Source organism: Cyprinus carpio, chromosome A17 (genome assembly GCF_018340385.1).
Source record: "Cyprinus carpio isolate SPL01 chromosome A17, ASM1834038v1, whole genome shotgun sequence".
Lineage (NCBI taxonomy): Eukaryota > Metazoa > Chordata > Actinopteri > Cypriniformes > Cyprinidae > Cyprinus > Cyprinus carpio.
This window is the reverse complement of record NC_056588.1, coordinates 17,787,022-17,810,865: the sequence shown is the minus strand read 5'-3', so window position 1 is coordinate 17,810,865 and position 23,844 is coordinate 17,787,022. Positions and strand designations below refer to the sequence as shown.

General features: G+C 36.6%; 1 pseudogene; it reads right to left on the bottom strand.

Moving 5' to 3' along the window:
• Positions 1 to 6,812: 6,812 nt before the first annotated feature.
• Positions 6,813 to 20,577, bottom strand: LOC109044886 (annotated as a pseudogene).
• Positions 20,578 to 23,844: the final 3,267 nt, after the last annotated feature.

Genomic DNA, 23,844 nt, shown 5'->3' with positions numbered 1-23,844 from the left:
TACTAATAACAATGAATTATAAGTAACAAACCAGTAAATTACAGTAAATTAACTTAAGCCTCAGAATTTAGATGATTTAAATGTTAAATGACAGCAACATTATGGAAAACTTGGTAACACTTTAATATAGAGACCAAATCTCACTATTAACTAGTTGTTTATTAGCATGCCTGCTATTAACATATTGGCTGTTTATTAGTACTTGTAAAGCACTTATTCTGCATGACCATATTCTATATCCCTAATCCCAATACCAAAACTTAATAACTACCTTACTAAATATTAATAAGCAACAAATTAAGAGTTTGAGGCAAACGTCATAGTATCAAAAGCTTAAAATTGTGATAAGAAAAAAATTAATAAAATATAAAAATAAAAAAACTGAAATTCTGTTTGGTATTTTCAGCTGGGGTGTGTAGAGCTGCTGTGGTTACTATTAAAAAATTAAAAATAAATAAAAAAATTAAAATAAAATAAATAAAAATAAATAAATAAACAAATCAGGTGATTCATTTCATTCTCAATACAGAGTAAAACCACAGAGATTGCTTTCCCACTGTAATCTGTTATTACTAATAACAATGAATTATAAGTAACAAACCAGTAAATTACAGTAAATGAACTTAAGCCTCAGAATTTAGATGATTTAAATGTTGACAGCAACATTATGGAAAACTTGGTAACACTTTAATATAGAGACCAAATCTCACTATTAACTAGTTGTTTATTAGCATGCCATACCTGCTATTAACATATTGGCTATTTATTAGTACTTGTAAAGCACTTATTCTGCATGACCATATTCTATATCCCTAATCCCAATACCAAAACTTTATAACTACCTTACTAACTATTAATAAGCAGTGAATTAAGAGTCTGAGGCAAACGTCATAGTATCAAAAGCCTAAAATTGTGATAAAAAAAAAAAAAAAATACAGTTTGGTAATTCTGTTTGGTATTTTCAGTTGGGGTGTGTAGAGCTGCTGTGGTTACTATTAGATATGCAGGCATGTGGACAGGTAACTCTTGGATGTCTCAGTAGTTGTGCTCTGTAATATATATATAAACAAGACAAGAAATGTTAAGATCCAGGGAGTGACTGTGCTGTTGCAAAGTGTCTGTGGTGGAGAGTCTACATGTCACATGTCTGAGGAGCTGTGACCTGGGGAAGGATGGAGTACAGACTGATGGTGATGTGCAGATGATCCCATGTTCTTCTGCAGCCAGTCAGATTTGTATTCATAAACCAGCAGCATGACTGCACCTCCTATATTCTGAAAGTAAATATCAGTTAAAGGGCATGGATAATTGTCATATGTTAAAGGGATAGTGCACCTAAATTTTTTAATTCTGTCATCAATTATGCATCCTCGTTCCAAACCTGTATGACTTTTTTATTCTGCTGAACACAAAAGAAGATATATATTGAAGAACCAAAAGAGTTACTTTTGTCTTTTAGTGTACAGACAAAAACCACTGAGATATTTCTCAAAATATCTCCTTTTTCTTTCCACAGAATAAAAGAATGTGAGTAAACTATTTTTTTTTTTTTTTGTTACAGCATTTTCAGTTTTAGGCAGAATATAGGAAACTATGTATTTATTTATGTTACCTGGTCCAAGTCTCATTATCTTGGGAATCAGATAAGGCAAGATATCTGCAGAAAACACACACACACACACACACACACACACACACACACACACACACACACACACACACACACACACACACACACACACACACACACACAGACATCAGTAACATTTACTAATAATTTAATGATTTGAATCGCTTTCTCCTGTGGAATACAAAAAGAGAAATTCTGAAAATGTTAATGCTGCTATGTTACATACAGCATGTAGTGACACCAAAAGCCCATTAGAATATCATAAAAGTAGTCTATACTACTTGTGCATTATATTCAAGGACTTCTGAAGCCATGCGGTTTGTATGAGTAATGTACTAAAATGTAAATTGATATTCAAATGTCAACAATACCAAATGCAATTGGTTCTCACAAGGCAAGTTTGAATACGCTTAAATTTAGGCTTTTATCCATATTGACGAACGCACATACATAGATCTTATCAAATATGGCAAGCAGAAGGTCAGCCTTACTTCCTCGATGCATGAGAACATACTTCACTGATTTTTGTGAAAGCTCAAACGCGAGAACAAATCTTATTGGTTCTCATGCCTCAAGCAAGCTTGTTTGAGCTTCTGTTTACCATATTTGATGTGCATATGGATTAGATTTACAGTTTTTTTAAATAAACTTCTTGAAGTTTCGTAGTTTTGGTGAAATGGACTTTGAATGGAGGGACATAAATCTCTTAGGTTTCATTAAAAAATATCTACATTTATACTTTGAAGATGATTGGTTTTGAAACGATATAAGGGTGATTAAATGACATCCCTTTCAAATTTGATCATTTTCTCACACAAATCTATCATGTGGCTTCAGAAGACTTGGAATGTAGAGTAGTCATATTGATGACTTTACTGGTAATGCATTTGTGTCCTTTTTGGAACTTGAAAATTCACTTTGTGTGGTAAAGAGCAACATTAACATTGCTTTAAACATCTTTTGTCTTCCACTGAAGAAAGTCATACAGGTTCTGAATGACACAAGAGTGAGTAATTTACAGAATTTTCTTTCTTTTTTTCTTTCTTTCTTTCTTTCTTTCTTTCTTTCTTTCTTTCTTCTCACTCACTCACTCACTCACTCACTCTCTTTCTCTCTCAGACTTGGACTGTCTGTGATGCTGGAACAGGTATAGGGCACTAATAGCTGATTTTGTTAAGTACCTGCCCTAATGTGTTCAAGCTGACTTCCAGCATCACAGAGCTCCACTCTACCTGTCCCAGCCTCTGTCCTCTGCTTGTGCTGGTGTTAATAAGGCTTGAGCCACTTCCTCTCTGCCCTGCTGTCTGATTAGACTGACCTGCTGAGCGCCGCGCGCCTCGTTAGGACCTGCTTAACGACGTCTCCCATAGGGACCACTAATTAGCCAGGACTGTGTCGTGTTAGAGGGCCGGACAGGATAGGGTACTCTCTCAGCACCCCTAAAACTAAAACAGCTTCAGTGTCTCTCTCTTTAACCTATAGACACACACACACACACACACACGCACACACACACACACACACACCCTGCCTTGCCTAAGATCAGGCCTCAATTCTTTGCCTCTAATAACAAACGAGTTGCCGTTCCCTTTGTACAGAGTGAACGGGGCCAATCAAGGCCCTGAAGGGCCATAAAACTACTGATTCTCTCTCACAGCTCCCCATGAGGCCTGTCAATTCAGATGGAGAGAGAGACAGAAAGACGCTGTGGGCACTATTAGAGTCTACACTAAGAAACAACAGCCCATGTCAGAATCAACACAGTGTTTACACAATGGATTTACACAAGTTGCAATGGCATGCCAGCTGATCTCATGCTTGTTGCATAAAAAGTGCCATTTTTTAGCATTAGTTCTTATTCTTATTTGTCATCATATGCGAAAATATTAATATATTATAAAACAACGACAGTATTTTTACACATATTAATAAGCATTGAATCAGGCTAGTTCTTTTTTTTTTTACTTTAAAAAAAAAATAATAATAACAAAAGATCATGCCTAACTATTTGGCATAATTGTAGCCCCCTCATAGTTTTTAGTTTGTGGTTAAAAAAAGATTAAAATTAGAAAAAAAAAGCTCATCACAGAACATTGCAGTTTATTCAAGGCATTGTGTATGAACTGCATTTTTAATTCACTTCTGTATACTTTTTTAATAGAGTTTATTAAAACCAGCCTTATATCATTCACCCATTATTACTGTTTTGAGCTCTAGATGGTAAAACATTTCCATATCAATTTTATCGATCCAGATCAAGTATCCACTAAACATGTTATGTAAAGTTTATGTAATTCAAATAGATCTAGACAAAAGAAGTGACACAAAGTACATTAGTGCTCATTTTCTAGCATATAGCTCAGAACAAAAGGACAACATAATTACAATGAGATTTAGAGGGTGCTTAAATATGGTGGTTGTCAAAACTTGCCCTTTTGTCCCCTGAGGGCAAAGGATAAACAAAAAATTTTCTTGTAGTTGAACCTCATTGTAGTTCTGGTTGGTTTTATGCCTCTTGTCGGGTGTAATTTTGACACCTGTAATTGTAGGGTGATAGTGTAGACTCAGGCCTTTCCCCTCTTCACGGTACACAAGAGCCATGCTCTGAAAGCAGCTGTGGTACTTGATCTCCCCTGGAATGAGCTGAGGACCCTGGATACGGCTTTTAGCGATATCGAAAGGAATGTTCACACAGGACGAGACCGTTCCTGACACCAAACCGATAGCAAACTTCCTCATGAATTCCAGTCGAGGGTCCTTGCATCCAGACAGAGAGATAAATTCAAGGTAAAGAGAGCAAGAGCTTTGCTATAGCATGGGAACGATCTGTAGTTTGTTTCTAAGATGATTAATGATGATCAACTGTATTGATCATTAAACTCTGTATTTGAAGAGCACAAACAATGCTTTATTTTAATGTTTGCTGAAGATGTTAAAGGAATATTCTATAAAGTAAAAATAAAATTGTGACATTAAATTTGTAAAATAAAGTGGTGTGAAAGTCTAAAAGTTTACTTTAAGATGTAAAGTTAAAGAAATATTTTACAAGTTAAAGTCAGCACTTTGGGGATGATTGTTTTGACTCGTCCTTAAAAAAAATAAGCTTATGGTGAGGCACTTACAATGGAAGTAATTTGTGAAGCATTTAAAAGCAGAAATAAAACTGGTTATAACTTTACAAAGGAAATGTTAATAAGTGATTTTATTCACATTAAAATCATTTTAACACACATCATTTGTGGCTAAATTATTGAAGCATTGAGTCTCTTTACCTTTTATTGTAAATGCCTCACTGTACCTCTTTTTGATACTTTTTTGACACTAAATAAAATGCTGAAATAAGTGCTGTTGATTGCACTTAACTGGACTATTCCTTTAATGATAAAACAATAACTGTTTGATGACAGTTTTATTGGCCGAGCCATAATATTCAAAATTATGAGATAACACTCTAGTTGATACAAAAATGCAAAATAACGAACACAGAGACAATGTAGGTAGATAAAGGAGCTAATAATTTTTTTTTGATGTTGATAAGGAGAGCTATGAAAATGTGCACGAAAAAAATGCAAGCGAGTGATCGAGCAAGGGAGGACTAAAGAAAGAAGTGCAAGAAAGGGGGCACAGAGTCAAGGATGTAATGGCAAAGCTGAAATAAAACCTCAGATCATTTAATGGTAGCAGGGCACAGATTAGAGTTTCATGAGAAGAGCGAGGCTTTACTATTGGCTGAAGCAGGTCACATGACCAAGGGCAAATTTTGGGAGAGGATTTATAAACAGAGTTCACGCAGGCAGACTGGAAGGCATATGGGGACAATTTGGGTAATTGGGCTGCGACTCGACACTAGTGTATTACTGTACCAAAAGAAGCCTGAACCAGCACAGCTCTGACGTCTAATTGGCCAGAATATTTTTTACAAATGACAGCAGCCCAGCAGTGACACGCAACATCGACAGCTAAACCTGAATGTCGCATTATAGGGGAGGAGCATCAATGTGTAACAACAGCGCTCCGCCTTATGTATGGTTTCCACACAAAACACTCCCTTCAGCACCATTACATTTGCAGCACACGATGTTCACAGAAAAGAGTCGCTGGTTTCATAGAGAACGCTCCTTAAATCTCGGAGCCTGTGCAGGATTTGGTTTGATATCCCTGGAGAAGGATCATTGATTTGGATCCTAATCCCAAGTGAATGATTGGCTTCTTTGTAAATACTAAAGAAAAGCAGATGCTCCACTTAAAATCTGAATCAACCCAGTCAAATCAGGGTTGGTGAGCTCTGCCCTTTTGCATCACTGAGTGCTGGATGTTTCTGGCTTCTCAGGCAATGACGATCTTAGCACCAGAAGAAGGGGGAATACTAATCTTCAGTAGGACTTCAACTGTAACTCTCCCCTCCCAACAAATACCTCAGTCTGCTTCCAATTAGTTCATTTGAGTAAATCTAATGCTCCAGTTTATACATGTGGAGCAGGCGTATGGTAACATTTCCATTAAACAAAATTAACTTTTGTTTAGGAGTTAAGCCCTGCCGGATGTGTAATCGGAACCTTTGAGGATGTGATGGAGAGCAAACAGGGAAGGTATTAGTGAGGTTTATATTAGCAGCTCCTCTCCACCTCCTCCCTTTTCTTCTCTCTCTCTCTCTCGATCTCTGTTAATGTGCATGATTGATCCCTCGTTTAATTTGCTAAGCTACGTGTTCAGTCATCAGCCTGTAAATAGATATTTAAAAAAAACTCTGGCTTTCGTACCACTTTTAGACTTGCAAATGTGTACAATCACTACAGTTTTCGACCTATGAAAGTGATTTATTCATGTCTTGTAAATACATGTGAAAGATAAATATGGGATAAATATGGGCCTTTATGTATCATTACTAACTAAATGAAATATGCATGTAATGTAAAGGAAAATATTTTTCTTACACATTTACAAGAAAACATACAATTAAAAAAAAAATCAAGATTTCTGTTTGGACAGTCTCGTATCTTTTCAATATAGATCATTTCACCCCATGTTGAAATTAGCATGATTCTTATAGGTGACCCTAAATGAGAACAAGTCACAAAATTCCAAGAGGAAATAAGTGGTTTAACCAATTTTCAAAAAAAAAAAAAAAAAAAAACAGAAGGGTTAATTCAGCTAAGAGGTCATGCCATGATGTATCGATCTTCTATTTGGTCACTTGTCTTTTGAACCCTGGAATGCAGAAAAAAACAAAAAGTCTATATATAAACACAACATAACAAAAAGCACATATATGAACATACCAAAATATGTTGAACATATATGTACAGAACATTTTAAATCTAAACAGGACTTGTGAATGTTGTATGAATGTGTGCACAGTATGTTTCCAGTAAATATTTAAGGAAAACCTAATTTTTTCTTTGTATCACATCCATATTTCTTATAATAGAATCATAAGATATGATTTTATAGAGCTGTATTTATCTTTTATATGTAACATGTAAAAAGCTCCTTTCATAGCATGAAACAAAATTAGCAAATGTCAATCGCATCGAAGTCAAAAATGTTTTGTTGCGAGAAAAGCTGTAGTATCATTTGTCTGCAGATGCCATTTGCTTTTAAAGATATATATCTATAGATATTATATATATATATATATATATATAATATATATATATATATATATATATATATATAATATATATAAATAAAGATAAATGGTTTTGTACAAAACAGTTAAACAATCAGCTGTTTTGGTACCTATTGACTTTCAGTGTATGGACACAAACAATCAAAATATTCTTCAAAAGATCTTTTGAAATGCAAATAATATATATATATATATATATATATATATATATATATATATATATAAATAGACAGGTTTGGAATGACATGAGAGTGAGTAAATGGAATAACTTTCATTTTAGGTGAACTATCCCAAAATCTATTTTGGGTGACACTGAAACTTACACACAGGACTGGCAGGTATGGCATCTTTAATGTTGAAGTAGAAACCAAAGTAGATCATGCTGAAAATGCCATGCCGTACTAGGGTGGAGGTCAGGCCCTTATTAAGCCCGCGGAGACTGAAGCCGTCTGTGTTTATAATCATTCTGGCCTGTGCAAATGTAGAGGGTTGCTGCAAGGAGAAAGAGAGCAAAAACATTTGGAGCCTCAAAATGAATGACTAAGACATTTTGTGACAAGACAAAGGCAAAAACAATAACAAGACGACAATTAATGGCTGTAGTCTCTTACCACTTTGAATGAATCCCTGTTGGCCTGTAGGCTCACTTACACTACTTCAAATGGATTTACAACCAGTGCCTCGTTTAACCCTGACCCCAGGCCAGCCACAGAGAGAGCCTAGCATATTCAAGCAGGCAGAATTACATTACAAGAGAACATGACGCCACATGACAAATGCGAAAGACACAAAGACTATAAAGAAAGTCACTCTGTGTTTAATTCAGAACAGACTGTATTTTTTAGATGACCAGTCAACACTTAAGGTATGCCACACGAATCCCATAACTCAAAGGAACAATGCTACTGTGACACTTAGCCTTTTAGAAACGTGTTTGTCCAGACGTAGTGCTTGACTTTAACCCACAAATGAATGAATGATGAATGAATGAATGAACTGCCACCGTCAATCTTCCTCAGAGGTTAGAAAGAAAACTCAGACAGGAATCAAAGATGAATGAACTGGTTCAGACAGAATGACTGGGACAAAGATAAATTACATCATATGTTGCAATAACAGCTCAACTCAATTGTATGATGGAGCAAAAGGTTTCAAAATTTCATACTAACTGAACAGAGAAGCATTGGCTTTATATTTCACCAAATTAACAGCAGTGTTCATGTTAGCATAAGTTTTTGTCTTTTCATGAAAAGTGTCATTTCAATTTAGTTAATACTTTGACATGCCATATTAATTTGTTGTGCATTTTTCGCTTACTACAATGTCTGTATAGACTGTATCAGACACAAATTTTGTAAAATGTATAATCATTTTTCAGTTTAGATATGTATCAAACATTTTCAGTGCTTTAGAGACTGAATATATCAATGTTTTTTTTTTATGTAAAGCCTCTTATGCTCGCCAAGGCTGTATTTATATATATAAAAAGTAAAACAGCAGTAATATTATGAATATAATTACAATTTAAAACAACTTTTTTTATTTGTATATATTTTAAAATGCAATTTATTCCTGTTATGATAATCTCATTATGAATAACATATCTTACTATTATTTATAATGGCTGCCCACTGCTCCGGGTGTGTGTTCACGGTGTGTGTGTGTTCACTGCTGTGTGTGTGCACTTTGGATGGGTTAAATGCAGAGCACGAATTCTGAGTATGGGTCACCATACTTGGCTGTATGTCACGTAACTTTTTTTTTTTACATTATTATTATGAAAACAGTTACTGCTTATTATTTTTATGGAAACAGCATTTTTTCAGGATTCTTTGAATAATAGACAGCTCAAAAGAAGAACATTTGTTTGAAATTCAAAAAAAAGATGAATACTTGAATATTTATTATTGCTGATAGTGATTATTTATATGAAATATTATTTTATAAATTATATATTATTTTACATATCATATAATTTATTTCTTTATTTTTCTCATTGTCAGTGATTCGGTAATATATTTCAGTATGTTTAGATTACAGTCACTTAATCATCTTCATGGTGTGTCTTTATCTCGTTATCGTCAATAAAGAATAACATTAATCAGCAAACATTTCCGTCAGTAATTTTGAGGAAGATTAACACTGCTAAACAGACAAATACAATATGTAGTAGACTTTTATTCTTATGATTTGTGGCTCTCCATTCAAGCACTTGACCTGTATGTCTGCAGGCTTCAGGCCTACTTGAAGAGTGACAAAGGAGATCTTTGAGTGTGTTTGCATAAGGTGAGCCTGGGATAGTCCACACCCAAACCCTCGATTAATGTGAAATTGTGTGTGTGTGTTGATTACACTTGCACATTTTGTCTTTTTGTGTGTGTGTGTGTGTGTGTATGCGTAGCCATGTATACAAGCTTGTGTATACACTGCAAGACAGTGTGAGAGCCTCATTACTCATTTTCTGTCTGAAAACCGGACATCTCCTTGACCGTGTTTACAGAGCCAGCCATCCGCGCTTTCATTTTTTATTTGTCATATTACTGCATGTCTTCATCAATCATACTGAGTCGTTTCAGCTGGGGGGCGGAGCCACAGCTCAATCGCTCTGTTGAATTCACTTGCGGCCTTGGAAACGATCTCACTCCACCTCCTGCCTCTCACACACTCCGTACATCAATCTTCCCAGCGTCTGTGGGCTCTGTGCGGACTGACATCTCTAGCTAGAGAGGGCGGAGATAGGTGTGATTGATAATGCAGGTGAATGTTTTGCCCCTTCTTGGCTGTTCGACGAGGCAGTGGATGTGAGTTCTGCCGCTGGGCTCAGCCGTCAAGCCTGATGCCACACTGATAGACTGCTGTCAAAGTAATGGGCTATCTTTCACATGCCTCGCTGAGCCGCATTCGTCTCGATTACACTTCGTTCCGGCTGCCAGCATGCCATGTAATGAGGAGAGTGCTTTGCTTGACTGTGAATATGATGGTGTGTATAGTATCAATGATCATGTGTGTGTATATATCTTGCCTGTATCAGATGACTTACCATGCCGGGTTATAAAGGAGTAAAGCTCAACAGCTTCTTGTACTGCTCAGGGGTAAAAAACTGCAAAGAAGATCAGGACAACCTGTCAGGAAGTGTTTTTAGACGCAACATGCATTCACATACATGCACGCAGACAAGATGAATGCTCACACCCTAAGCAAACACAGCTCAACTGTAATGAATGAGAACACTCAAGCTGTCAACATTACACTGAGCAAACACAAATACACACATAGATGACTATTAGGCCGATGTATAATTCTTTATATTAGTAAAGATTTGCTCAGCTTGACAGATATTAGATAATAAAACATTGGAGGAATGATGGAGGCCTGTTAATAGGTTTAAATCAACAGACGCAGAGCATCATGGATTCAAGGATCAGTGTTGAATGAATAGAAAATTCTCTCATCATTTACTCAACCTCATGTCCTTACAAATCCGTAGGATTTATTCTGTGCTACACAAAAGGAATTCTTAAAAATATCTTGGCTACTCTTTTCAGTATAAAGTGAATGAATAATGATTTGGGGCAGCAAGCTCCAAAATGACAAATGTAGCACCATAAAACTTGTACACTATATTCCAAGTCTTCCTAAGTTATACAATAGTGATGAATAGACCAGAATTTAAATAGTTATTAACAGGAAATCTTAACATACACCCTAGGGCAAAAGGGCAAAAATTGTACCCTAAAAGGTTCATATTAACTTAAGGAAACACATTACTATTCTAGGTAACTAATATAAACTTTTCAGGGCTAAATAAGGTACAAAAATGTTCCTTTAAGGGTATTGCCCCAGAGACAAGCTGTTTTGACATTTTTTCTGACAGTTCTGGTGTCAGACTCTGTTGCTTGTTTTGTGTGTTTTGCTCCCCATGTGCCTTCCTTGCCCTTATTTGGTCCTTCCCTTACCATTCAATAATATCGTGTCCAATTATTTCCAGTCATCCCCCCACATCCCCTCATCCAGTCCATTTAAATTAAACCCAATCCTAATCTTATCTATCTCTAATTAAAATTAAACGTTCCTTTGTACCACTACTACTACGTGTGAGTTAATAAATCCAGTTTTCTATGTTCTATGATGTCTCCTCGCTCCTTCGTCTCCTCGTTCCTACACAGTAGCAGCAGTAGTGACAGAATACCATATCAGAGACTGTAAGCGGCACCCCTTCTCCCCGTGTTAGTTTTTTGGTTTTGAAAGTGTTTTTGTTTCCTGTTTTTTCCTGCAGCAATGGAAATCGCAGCACGCTTCGCTGCGCTGTTGTCAAGCGGCTCACTCAAGCCCGCTAGCTGCTCTGAAGGCAAGCCCACGGCCGTGCCGTTGTCAAGTCTGCCGGCCACTGCTCTCTCAAGCCCGCTGGCTGCCGTTGACCCAAGCCCGCTAGTCGCCCAGTTCACCCATAATCAAGAGGAGGACGAGGAGAAATGACTGGCTCAGGGCCCTCTTCCTCGCCCGAGTGCTCGCTCCAGTGTTGGCTCCAGCCCCCGAATCTTGTCCAGTGAGGGCTCCTGTACTCGAGTTTAGCCCACGGAGGGCTCATGTTCCTCCGATGTCTCCTCGTTTCTTTGTCTCCTCGTTCCTACACAGTAGCACCAGTCATTCACAACCTCGTTTCTTTGTCTCCTCGTTCCTACACAGTAGCACCAGTCCGTGACAACTGGCAAATTAATGAGAGTTAAACAGAGTAGCAGTGATGCCCAATTTGTGAATGAATGGTTCTTTAGTCAGTTTTTATTTCCCTGAATAGGTTAATCTATCTCACTTTGCATGATTTGTTAAAAAAATGTGTAAATAATCACTGACCCGATCTAGTTGTGGCAGTTATTCTTCATTTTTATTGATTAAAAGCTTAAATTTTGGTGTTGGACACAACCATACTACACTTTTAAAAATAAAGGTTCTTTATTAGCATTTATGATTCCATGAAGAACCTTTAATATATCCATGGAACGGTTCCATTATACAAAAGGTTCAGTGGAAAAGGTTTCTTTAGAGTGTTAAAATGTTCTTCACACTAAGAAGAAAATGGTTATTTTAAGAACTGTTCACTGAAGAATGGTTCTTCTATGGCATCTCTGTGAAAACGTCCTTTTGAAATCTTTCTTTTTAAGAGTGTATGGCCTGAGAAGACTTAGATTAAGCCACATGAGTTGCAGAGTATGGACTACATTTCTGATGCTTTTGAGCCCTTTTTGAAACTTAAAAGCTCCAATCCACATTCACTGGAAGAAAGTCACCAGAATATTATTCAAAATTGTTCTTTTTGTGCTCCACGTAGGAAAGAAAGTCAAATGGGTTGAATGACATGATTACATGGTAACAGAATTTTCATGTGAACAAGTCCTTTATGGTAAAGGTTAAAGCATGTTGAGTCCAAACATTTCCAATAATGGAATTAAACCCCTTCCAGATGTTTTTTAGATTGGAAAAGTGAGACATTGATGTGCTTGCTCTCCTTTCAGACACCCATTTGGAGGTACCCATAACCAGTGGCCTAAAGCCACAGTGAGTGCTCATCTAAACTCAAGAGTGTATATATGTCCTGTTTATACATGATACTAAAGTGAGGCCGGCAGCAATCTTTGGCCATATAGGTCAATATTGGAAGTTCTCAACAGCAAACACATGTGGCACAACGACAAACATATAGAGAGGCTGAGTGTTTTTGATCCTCCTGGCTAAAGCCGGTATGCTGAGGACACATGTATGTGGTCTCTGTGTATACTTACACTCAGAAGGCCAGGTTGCAAAGATCAGAGCGTGTATGGTTTAAGTGATGAGTTTAAGCTCAAGTCAAATGTGATTCCTGTTACCTTCACTGCTCTCTTTGGGGTCTCGGCCAAAATGGTGGGAAGGATTTCCTTGTAGATGCCATACACTCTGTTGAGGAAAAGACATCGCTCAATGGGTTTAAGACACTTAATAAATAAATGAAGATTTATGTACAAGCCACATTTAAGCGTCTATTTGGCCAATTATGTGTGCAGTAATAAAACAAAAACAATTTGCATCTCATAGAAAATTAATTTCAATATGGAATAACACATTTATATGGTAAACATCAAGGCTAGGCTGTATGGGTGATTTGCTCCAATATGTACTTTAACTAATAATGTACTAACCCTCTTACCACTTGATTTTAACATCATTACAAAAAATTCCTTAAAATTGTGACACCCAAGAAAACCATAACAAGTAAACAATCTTATTCCATTTTCTCAATGGAAAGCGAGTGAGTACGTAAGTAAGTAAATAAATAGATGTTTTAAAATACATTTAGACATTTTGGTAGCAAGCAATAAATAAAAAAATTAAACAAATTCAAATACAAATAATAAAATAAAATAAAATAAAATAAAATAAAATAAAATAAAATAAAATAAAATAAAATAAAATAAAATAAAATAAAATAAAATAAATAATGGTCACCTCATATAAAAGGAACAGAAAATAAAACAAAGCTAAACAAATTTTTATATGATCTGAGATTGATACATTCTGAAGGTTAAGCATGTACTTACCATTGGAAAAAAGCTGATCAAGCAGGCAGTGAAAATGCTGAAACAGTACATATGCAGTGTGAATATGGCATGGAAAAAATATTCACTGCATCAATAAATAGAGCATTATGAAATCATAATGGAAGACAAAGCGACAGACAATGCAACAGATATATATTTTTTCCAAATATTAAAAATAAATAAATAAATAAATACATAATTATTACTACTACTACTTCTATTACTGCTACTACTAATTTAAACTTAATATCTGAATCTAAAATATTTAAATCTGAGTTTAATGTAATTTGCAACGGAATTAAAGCTAATGTAGATTCAATGTAAAACCAGAAATATGCAGATTTAACTATGACTCTGATTACTGATTGATTGATTGATTGATTGATTGATTGATTGATGCAGCTGAATTATTAGAAGAATCTTGACTGAATTTGTGTTTAGGCTTAATCCTAATTGGTGCAACCCATCTAAAGTGTCAAACTGGCTTAAGTAAATGACCGAGTGGCTAGATATGACTAATATTTGCAACTATCACACATCTTGTCTCATGGTGCTACACATAAGAACGCTGAATCATACGTTGATGTGTGAATACTACGGAAATCCACCCCCGTTATCATGTATTGAGCTCAGCTTCGTTGTAATGCATTACTGTTTCCAGGGTACTGTTTCTAAACCAGAACAGGTTAAACTGGTCTAAACACACAAACAAGCACTTATAAATGAAAAACAAAAGCCCTCAACCAAAGGAACTACCTTTTTAGGTTTTCAATGTATAAAAAGATTGCGACAGCCAAGCCATCTCTAGGCATTAGAGTCAAAAAGGGTGAGATTCTTCAGCTTCTGCTATATAATTAATAATGATTTATTAAGAACGCATACCTGTCACAGTATTGCCTTAAAGAAATCAGCTTTAAGGGATACTTATCAAATAATAGAGTTAGAACTGCAAATAGACACAGACATAGACGGTAACCCTTGACAGGTATCTGCATAATAAGCAAATGAACACAAACAGTCTTTGTCTTCCAACAGCATTATCACTAATATCTTTTCTCATTTGAATATACTTAGAAAGCTGAAATATGTTTGAATTCATCTAGATATAACCATATATCAAGCCTACTTGCATAACTGTCGTGATACAGGTTTAACGTTTTAACGGCACAAATTTTATTGATCCAAATGTGTTGGCCTACCATGCTGTATCTTAACAGAATATGTGTGTATATATATATAATTTGTGTGACAGTCAAATATTTTCTTTGATTTTAAATATCATTCAGGATCTCATGGACAATCACAACCTGCTTAAGCAAATGGTGACCAAAATAAATATCCGCATTTTGAGATTCCAGTCTGATCAATGCTTCAGCACGATCTTGCCACCCCTAAACGCAGACATGTGCACTTTGAGAAGCAGACATTGTTTGGAGAGCACATTTACTTTTTCAGAAGCTGAAACCTGACTCTGTTATGCTTTCTGTCAAGCTGAAAGTCAGGACAAGCCCGAGCAAGGGGAAACACCTGAGCTTTTCTTCTCGCTCCTCATTCTCTCATACAAAAAACTCTGCAGTATGGTAAAGAGCTAACATTTACCTAGAATTGTGTGTGTAGTTTCGGTATTGTAGTAATATGTCAATAAGAAAAGGTCTGTCATTGGATTTATTGTGGTGTCATACAATTGGTTAGTAGGAATGACAATAAATATTGATGCCTGAAATCATCAGGTCATTCGGCCTTTTTTTTAGAGCTGTATTATCTAAACTTTTTTGAAGACTTTTAATCAAAGAAATCAAAAGACGATTTCATTCTTTGAAGTCTGCATAATGCCAATTTTAAGAATTAAAGTAAAGTATATTTGGAAGAAGTTTACCTGGAAACAAAAGAAAAAAACAAATGAGTAAACAGATGCATTATTATTTTTCATATTTTATCAAATTGAATCATGCCTCAAAAATGTTCTATGAAATATCTCAAAGGTATATATTGTTTAGGACTGTAAAAAAAAAATTACAAATAACATGATATGCTTATTAATTAAATTATTCACAAATAAACTTCAAATTATTCACAATCAATAGCAATATTTTGGCAATACAATACAGTTCAGTTTGGTAGCATTAATAACAACGCATCAGATATCATAAACTAAGAATAAACAATACGTTCACAGCATTTATTAATAAGTTATTGTTAATTTCTACATACAGATTATATAGATTTATACAGATTATAAATACACATAAATACATAAATCAACATTACCATATTGTGAACAAACACGAAAGAACACTGAAAAATAGTACATTTGTAAATTAACATTAATCTGCACTACTGTGTCAAAAGTTTGGGCTCAGTAAGATTTTTGTTGTTGGTGGTGATTTGTTTGAAATAAATTATTAATTTTATTTAGCAAAGATGCATTTAACTGATCAAAGATAACAGTAAAGACATTTACAATACAACAAAAGATACTATTTTTTCAAATAAATTCTGTTCTTTTGAACTTAAAAATATAAAATATTTTAAAACAGAAAAGAGTTATTTTAAATTGTAATAATATTTTACAATAATGAGTTAGCATAAAAAAATGCATAAGAGCATACTTCTTTCAAAAACATAAAAATGTCTCACTGACTCCAAACTTTTGAACGGTAGTGTAGATTAATAAATGCTGTAAAAATTTTAGTTGATTGTAAATGTTTGTATGTAATGTATTTTCTGAAAATATTTTAATGCTTTTATATTATTTCCTAATACCCATTACACAAAGTATCAGTCAATTTATTGTTTTTGAATGCAAAACCATTGTTTTGTCTGCTCTTGGAAAGCATAGGGGCTGTTTACACGACAACGTTTTCAGCTGAAACCGGGAAACTTTTTATGCGTTTCTGCAAGTTTTTCGAAACGCCACTGTTATCGTTTCCGTGTGAACACCCAATACGGGAATCTTTGAAAACGGTGACGTCATGTGAGTGCGTAGTACGTGTAGATTTTAAAGGCAAGTGTGAACAAACATACACAACAATGGTGGAGTACATGGCACTGTTGTTGCTGCTCAAGAGTTTGCTAACGCTTCTTCAGCAAAGTGTGGATTTACTTCACCAATATTACAACCAACAGCAGAGAAGCATCATATACAACATATAATCGTCACTTCCATACAGGTACTGTTTACTACCAAGGTGATAGCACCAACTACTGGCCTGGCATACGTAACACAGTGTTTTAATAACAGATATGTGTAAACACGAATCGTTTTGAAAACGTTGTCGTGTATACGTGAAACTTTTTATAAACGCAAGGGAAAAACTTTTCTGTTTTTTGACTACATTGTTGTCATGTAAACGTAGCACTCTTACACATTCCACAAAACAAAAACAAACAAACAAACAAACAAACAAACAAACAAAAAACTCCTACAGGTTTGTAACGACATTAGAGCAAGTAAATGACAGAATTTTCATTTTTGGTTGAACTATAGCTTTAACACTAACAGCCTTTTTAATAACTAAAGCTTCAGCTCATCTAACATCCATGCATGCGTGTAAGAGGGTTGATACATCCCGGGAGGGGACGGGTAAAAATGAAACAGATTCTCAGTATCAGTTCTAGCATGTATTGATATTGAACACACGTGTGTGGACAGGGTGGACAGAGTAGCGTGACAGCTGCATGTGAACGTCTGTCGTTGTATTGTGAAAACATGTCCCAGCAGTCAACAGAGATGTCCTCGGCTGATTTAGTTGGGGTGTAAATATTATCGTTTCTGCGAACAGAGATGAGGCGATTAACGAGCAAATTTGCCCACGCCGTGACCGCCACTCCAAAACCTCTGACCCACAGCTAATTACTACCACACATCTCATCGGATGACAAACAATCTCTATTTCACCAGCATCACGATGTGTCAGATGTCTCAAGCTTCACTTGTCAAGTGAGACGGCAACAGAGAGGCATTGTGACAAATGAAAGTGTCTGGCAGAGTGGGACCGACATACAGGGCTTTTGTCCAGCCGAAACATAAGCCCTCCTCCCGTCCCCCCCCATGTGGTACATGCAAACGCCGGTCACGTGTTTCCCGGGTGTGGTCAGTCTAAGAAACATCAGGTGGTGAGATTTGTTACACACGCACTTAAGACCCCATTTGACTATGCCTGGTTTGACTATGCCTGAATGCCAATTTGACTCTAAATGTAAGCACGCAGTTGGCCCTCATAAGCAAATGCTCACACATTTAGGTACGTGTGGGTCCAGCTGCTGGAGTTTGTATAGGTGTGATTTGTCTTTGATTTGCATCAAACCCCATTTCTCCCATTCAACTCATAGCCACATCCTTCATCATAACAAAAGCAGAGGAAGGAAATTATACATTAACCAAATTGGATAATGAGGCAAAATGTTTGATCCCTGTTATGGGACCGACGGTCAATGAATCACTGGGCTGACGGGAAACGTATATGGACTATTTACATTTCGGTCTTTATCTACTTTAAGTAAGTGTACAGTTGTGATCGTACATGGTGGACCGGGAGCTCTTCCTGTCCTAACCCTTGTCAACAACCTGAATGATGATCTGCAAATATTGGCATTTGCTTCTCAAGCCTTTAATTGGTTGACATTGGTTTGGGGTGGCACAATGGCTCCAGGCTCATGAATCAAGGAGTGAAGAGATGAGAAGCAGGGATGTTTCTTGAGCTTTGGCTTGAAATCAAACATGATAGACAGAGTAAAACAACACCACTTCATTAGCTAATTTCCTCCAGTGATTAATGCAGAAAAGTAGCTTGGAAACTGATCTGATCATTTGAATTTGAAATAGGAGAAATAAAATGTAATGATATTTATGTAATCATTTTTGTAATGTTTAAAATATGGGCAAAAATGTCAGGTGTTCTGTCCGATCTTTCAGATAAACAAATGTGTTAATCATTGTGTTTGATACACAAACGTATTAATAAAAAGGCATTAAAAATGGACATAGAACACGTGACACTATAGACTAAAGTAATGACTGCTGAAAATTCAGGTTTGCATCACACTAATCAATTACATTTTAAATATACATTTAAAAAAATGAAACCTGCTGAAAATAATAGACTTATTTCAAAAAAGCCTTTTAAAGTCTTAGCAACTTGCCTTCTGCTCAAAACACCAACAAAAAGTTCTATTAATCACCAGCCATGACACATACTGTGAAATAATTATGCACAATCAAGCTATTTATATATGTGATCTAAATCTATTAGTACTTTCTTTCTATGATGATTCACACATGCTACATCGTGACGCAAGTGAATGTTCATAACATTTCAAATAGACTTGGAGCCAATTTACAAATGGATCTCCAGCTCTGAACTAATTGGTGTGTGGAAGTCGAAGGGCTCGGGTTTCTACCACACAGAGGGGAGGACCGAAGCAAAATATGGACCGAGAGCAAAAGTGCAATGCTGGCCCATACAGCAAGAGTATGTTTATTTTCAATAATAATTCCACAACAGTAACTCCCACCACCATTTGTGTAAATTAAAACTAAGTGGTTCAGCCTGGGACTGATCATACTACCGGCTACTGTGTGGTGATTCCAGCCACAGCATAAAGAGTCGGAGAGTGATAATCGGTGTAGAAGAAAAGGTGTAATCCACAGGGGAGGTCTGCGGGATGCAGCCAATGACAGCTCCATGGAGAGAGAAAGTACGATGGATCTCACAACGGCCAGCCAGAGCCACAGTGTCACCTGGGGCCACACGCACACTTATATTCTCACACTTTGCTGCGGATCAGCTTAAGATCCACTGTAAAGCTGTCATCTTGCCATAAACAGAGCTTTCTTTCAAGCCTGCACACTGTCTGGGATCCGACACCTGCCTCATGTTGTCTGGCAAAGGGAGAAGAAGGAAAAACTGAAAGGAGAGCAAATCAGTTGGGGAAGGAAAATAAAAAATAGGAGGAAAAGACAGAAACAGATAAATCTCTGCCTCAAGCACTCTATGTGCTTTTCTAGTTAACATGACAGATGTTGAGCATGCCACTGCAAAAGCATAATATAATGAATAAAATGACTTCACTAACTTGTTCAAAATTGGTGGTTTAAAGTCTTACACCAGGTTTACTACTTTTCCAAAGCTCAAAACATTGCCTGTCACCAGGTTTATGTTGTTACCATGCATACAGGAGACATGTGTGCCTATTTTTTTTTTTACACTGAATACATGAAAACAGCAGATGAGAAGTACTGAAAGAAAACATTACAAACCAGAAGTGTCATTCACACTTCCAACACTTTCAACTTCCAACCCTAAACAAAAACTTTACAACAGACAATCCCATATTATATATTATATAAACTGCAATTTTAAAAAAAGTGTTTTTATTGATGTTTTATTTTGGTGCGAGATAGTCCTGGTAGATTAGTACATACATTTTGAAATTCTGAGAGAAATTCTGATGGTATTGCAATACAATAGAGTACAGTATAATGGATGGATGGATGAATATACAGATGGATGGACAGACAGAAAAAAAGAAAATTATAGCTTACCTCTCAGTGCGAATTATAATTTTTGAAACAGTCTCCAAGGCCTTTATAGCTATTTGGGTCACCCTTCCCTCTCTGGATCTGAAACTTGAAAAACAAAATTATGTCAACTGGTCACCATGAGACTTGATTTGCACAAAATATTAAGTTACAAACCTTGATTCACAAACATTAAACTAACTTTTTAAACCAGTGAGCTCTGTTCCATGGATAGCATACTATTAGTTTATAATCACTAACAAAAATGTAACAAGGTAATATACTGCTGTAATATAATAAATTAATATGGGATCATTTCCAAACTGTGAAAGAATAATCTTATTTATGTATTTACTGTATTTATGGGGCCTAATTACAAATGTATTTCATGCATGTAATGGCTACATTTCACATATGGGAAAAATGCAAATAATGTCCACAAGAAAAACAATAATTAAGAATTCATAAATTCTGAAAAACATTACTGCCATACATACATTATGTTCAACATTCCTCCACTTAGATGAGTGAGAGATCATAGAACAACCACCATATGCTATCAATTATCTGTGTGCAAGAAATGTGGGACACTGGCTAATCTGTGGAAAGTGTCGACACAAGTTTTAGACGTCTGTCAAAATCCAAACTGCTCTTCTGTTCTTTCTGAGGAGGCGTTGACTTTCTTGGTCCCTTTAGCACAGCAGAGAAGTCAAACATTTACTTAACCCATCCTTACCAATTAGCTTTTCTTCTCCTATAGCCATAGACCTTGTAGCTGCTAACTTTGTCACTAACATGGTAGTAACCTGCAGGTAACAGTTCTGAAGTTACGTGTAAAGTTTTAATACGGTACAAATGGTCAAGAGATGTTTTTGTAGCAACAAGCATGCTAGTAACTCCCTTATAAAGTGCAAACTGAACCATGTAAATGTTTAATGTGGTACCAGTGCAGAGTGCGAGTTTGGGTAAAGGGATTTAAAAGCAAATTGTAGGACCTTTATTTTGACACCACACTCTATGATTTGTTTATAGACCAGCATGCCAGGACAGTTTACAAGGGTTCAGGCTGGGTATCTTTTTGGGCACACAGAGACAATAAATAAACCAACCTTTGGCCTCCAAGCGTGAATAGATGAACTCAGACCAAACTCTGAGTGGAAGACAGAATGAGAAAGATTCTCTTCATATGGCTTTGACTGCCATGTCAAGAGGTCAGCAGTAAGTCATCCAGGCGGGTGCCTGATGGGGCCATAAAAGTGGCCTGGTTCCATCGGATGAGAGGGTTTACTGAGGTGAGCAACCTTTCATATCGGCAACAGATTAACATCTTAGAGGGGTGTCCCCAGCATCCAATTTTGTAGATTCCCAAATAGCTTGTAACTCGTGCCTGAGAACCAGTTAAAGAAGCATCATAAATGAACGTCCAACACCATATTAAAGAGAAAGAAGAAAAGAGGGACTCTGAAACAGCAGGCAGTCAAGTGAGGGTGGGGTGGGGGGGTGGGGGTTGGTGTAGGGATGGGGGCATGAAAAAGGATGGGGCACCAAACCAAAAGATTTAAGACCAGTGGAGCTTGTAAACAAATTTAAATCCATCCTAATCAAAGAAACATGAGAGCAAGGTCAAGGAACAAAAATGGCCTTGTCCCACCAAAACCAGAGTTTCCATTTCTGCAGTACACTGGGATGGCCCAACCCACTGTAGCTCAGAGGTGGCTGGGCCATGGTCCACTTTCAGCTGCCTGACTCCACTGCTGACCTTTGGGTCACCTCATTTCCTCATGCCCGTTGCCTACCCTGTCATAAAAGCCTTGGACAAAACATCACATCCCAGGGAGAGGAAGATAATGGGGAAGATTTGGAAGCAGAAGATGCCTTGGGACTTTAAAAAAGCATTACTAGCATTCCCTTGATTACTGAAAGAAGTTCAAAATAGAAAAGAAGCTTAGGATAAGGTGAACCTTCTTGTCTTTACTTGAGTCCTCTAGCCAGAAGATCAGGAGTTCACCTTTAGACAGATTATCGGAGATAGATATTTAAAGAGTTCATTCTCGAGAAGAATCGAGGTCTGATTCAGTTGGTCTTGGAGCCAAGCTCCCGGTTCTAAAGTCAACAAACAGATGAACTGTGAAAAGCCCAAAGGCTTTGTTAAAAGATCCGGCTCTCAGAATCCTTCTCAAAGTATACCCAGAACGAAAAGATACACTTATAGGTGACGGTATCTGTGAGTTCATCAAAAACCTCCAATGACCTTCTGTACTCTGTTTTTATAGGACTAGAGTGCCATCGTGCATAGTCAGGTGAGGGTGAAGGTAAGGCCAACATGGAGCTTCTACGGGTGAAATGAGCACCAGGGGGTAAATAACCCTACCATCTCCACTTGACCCCAAACTCCTGTAAAGTGGCATGCTCTCTCTGAATGCTCTGACAGGAAAGAAAATGAGAATAAAAAGCAGGAGAACACCTTCCTTTGTATTTTTATAGACAGAAGTGAGGTGTTTCAGGTCCAGTGCTAGGGCCTCATCCCCATTCAGACTCTGTATGTAATGGGCCAGCACCGGGTCCGACAGGAAGGGCTGTGCCCTGCTGGAAGACGGGCTTGATGGGTTGAGGCCTAATAATGATGGTGTTAAAAAAATCCCTGTGGGAAGGGCGGGAGGTTACTGGGTTGATCAAAAGGCTTGAGTTTGATGGGTTTGCCTTTAAAGGGGCAGACAAAACTTTTAAAAAATCTCTTAAATTTGCCTTGTTAAATAAAGGGGTATTCCCCAAAAGAATGGAGCGTGGAGTGGGAACTGCATTATTTCATTTATTACTATAATATCAACCCCATGATAAACAAGGTCCCATGAGCAATAAATACATCCTGCAAATGCAGCTTTTATAACTTTCATATGACTTATTTTTTCCTTTATTTAACTGAAACTGTGTGACTGTAGTTGTGACAGGAAAATTTTTAAATGGTTGGCATTTGATATTGGCCATCTATGTTTCCAGTTTGGTACAATGATAACCAACTATTGTGTGGTATATGTAAGGCAATAAATTGCTGGAAAATTATGTATTGGCTTTAATCACTCCATGAACAATTTTTCAACTGTAAGAATGGTACTAAAACAAATGAATAATAATTGGTTATTCACAAATGTTTTTGCTCACAGCATTTTTTTTATTTCAATTATTCAGTCTTTAATTTTTAGTCATGTTAATATGTTCTCCATTTGCTGCCTTTGAACCAACAACACTTTCATCAAGAGCTGAAATAAAAGCAAAATTAGAAAAAGTGAAACACACACGTGAGCAAGGTTTCTTTTACACACAATCAGCGGTGCATAAGAGAATCCAGAAGGCAGCATTAAAAGGAAATCTATTTTTTACAGCCAGACAGTTAATTTTAATGAGCAGGATCATAAAGATGGCAGACGTCCATTGCAATGGTACGTGAGGTTAAACCTCTCTAACCTAAATGCTCCAATATGGCAGAGGACCAATCGAT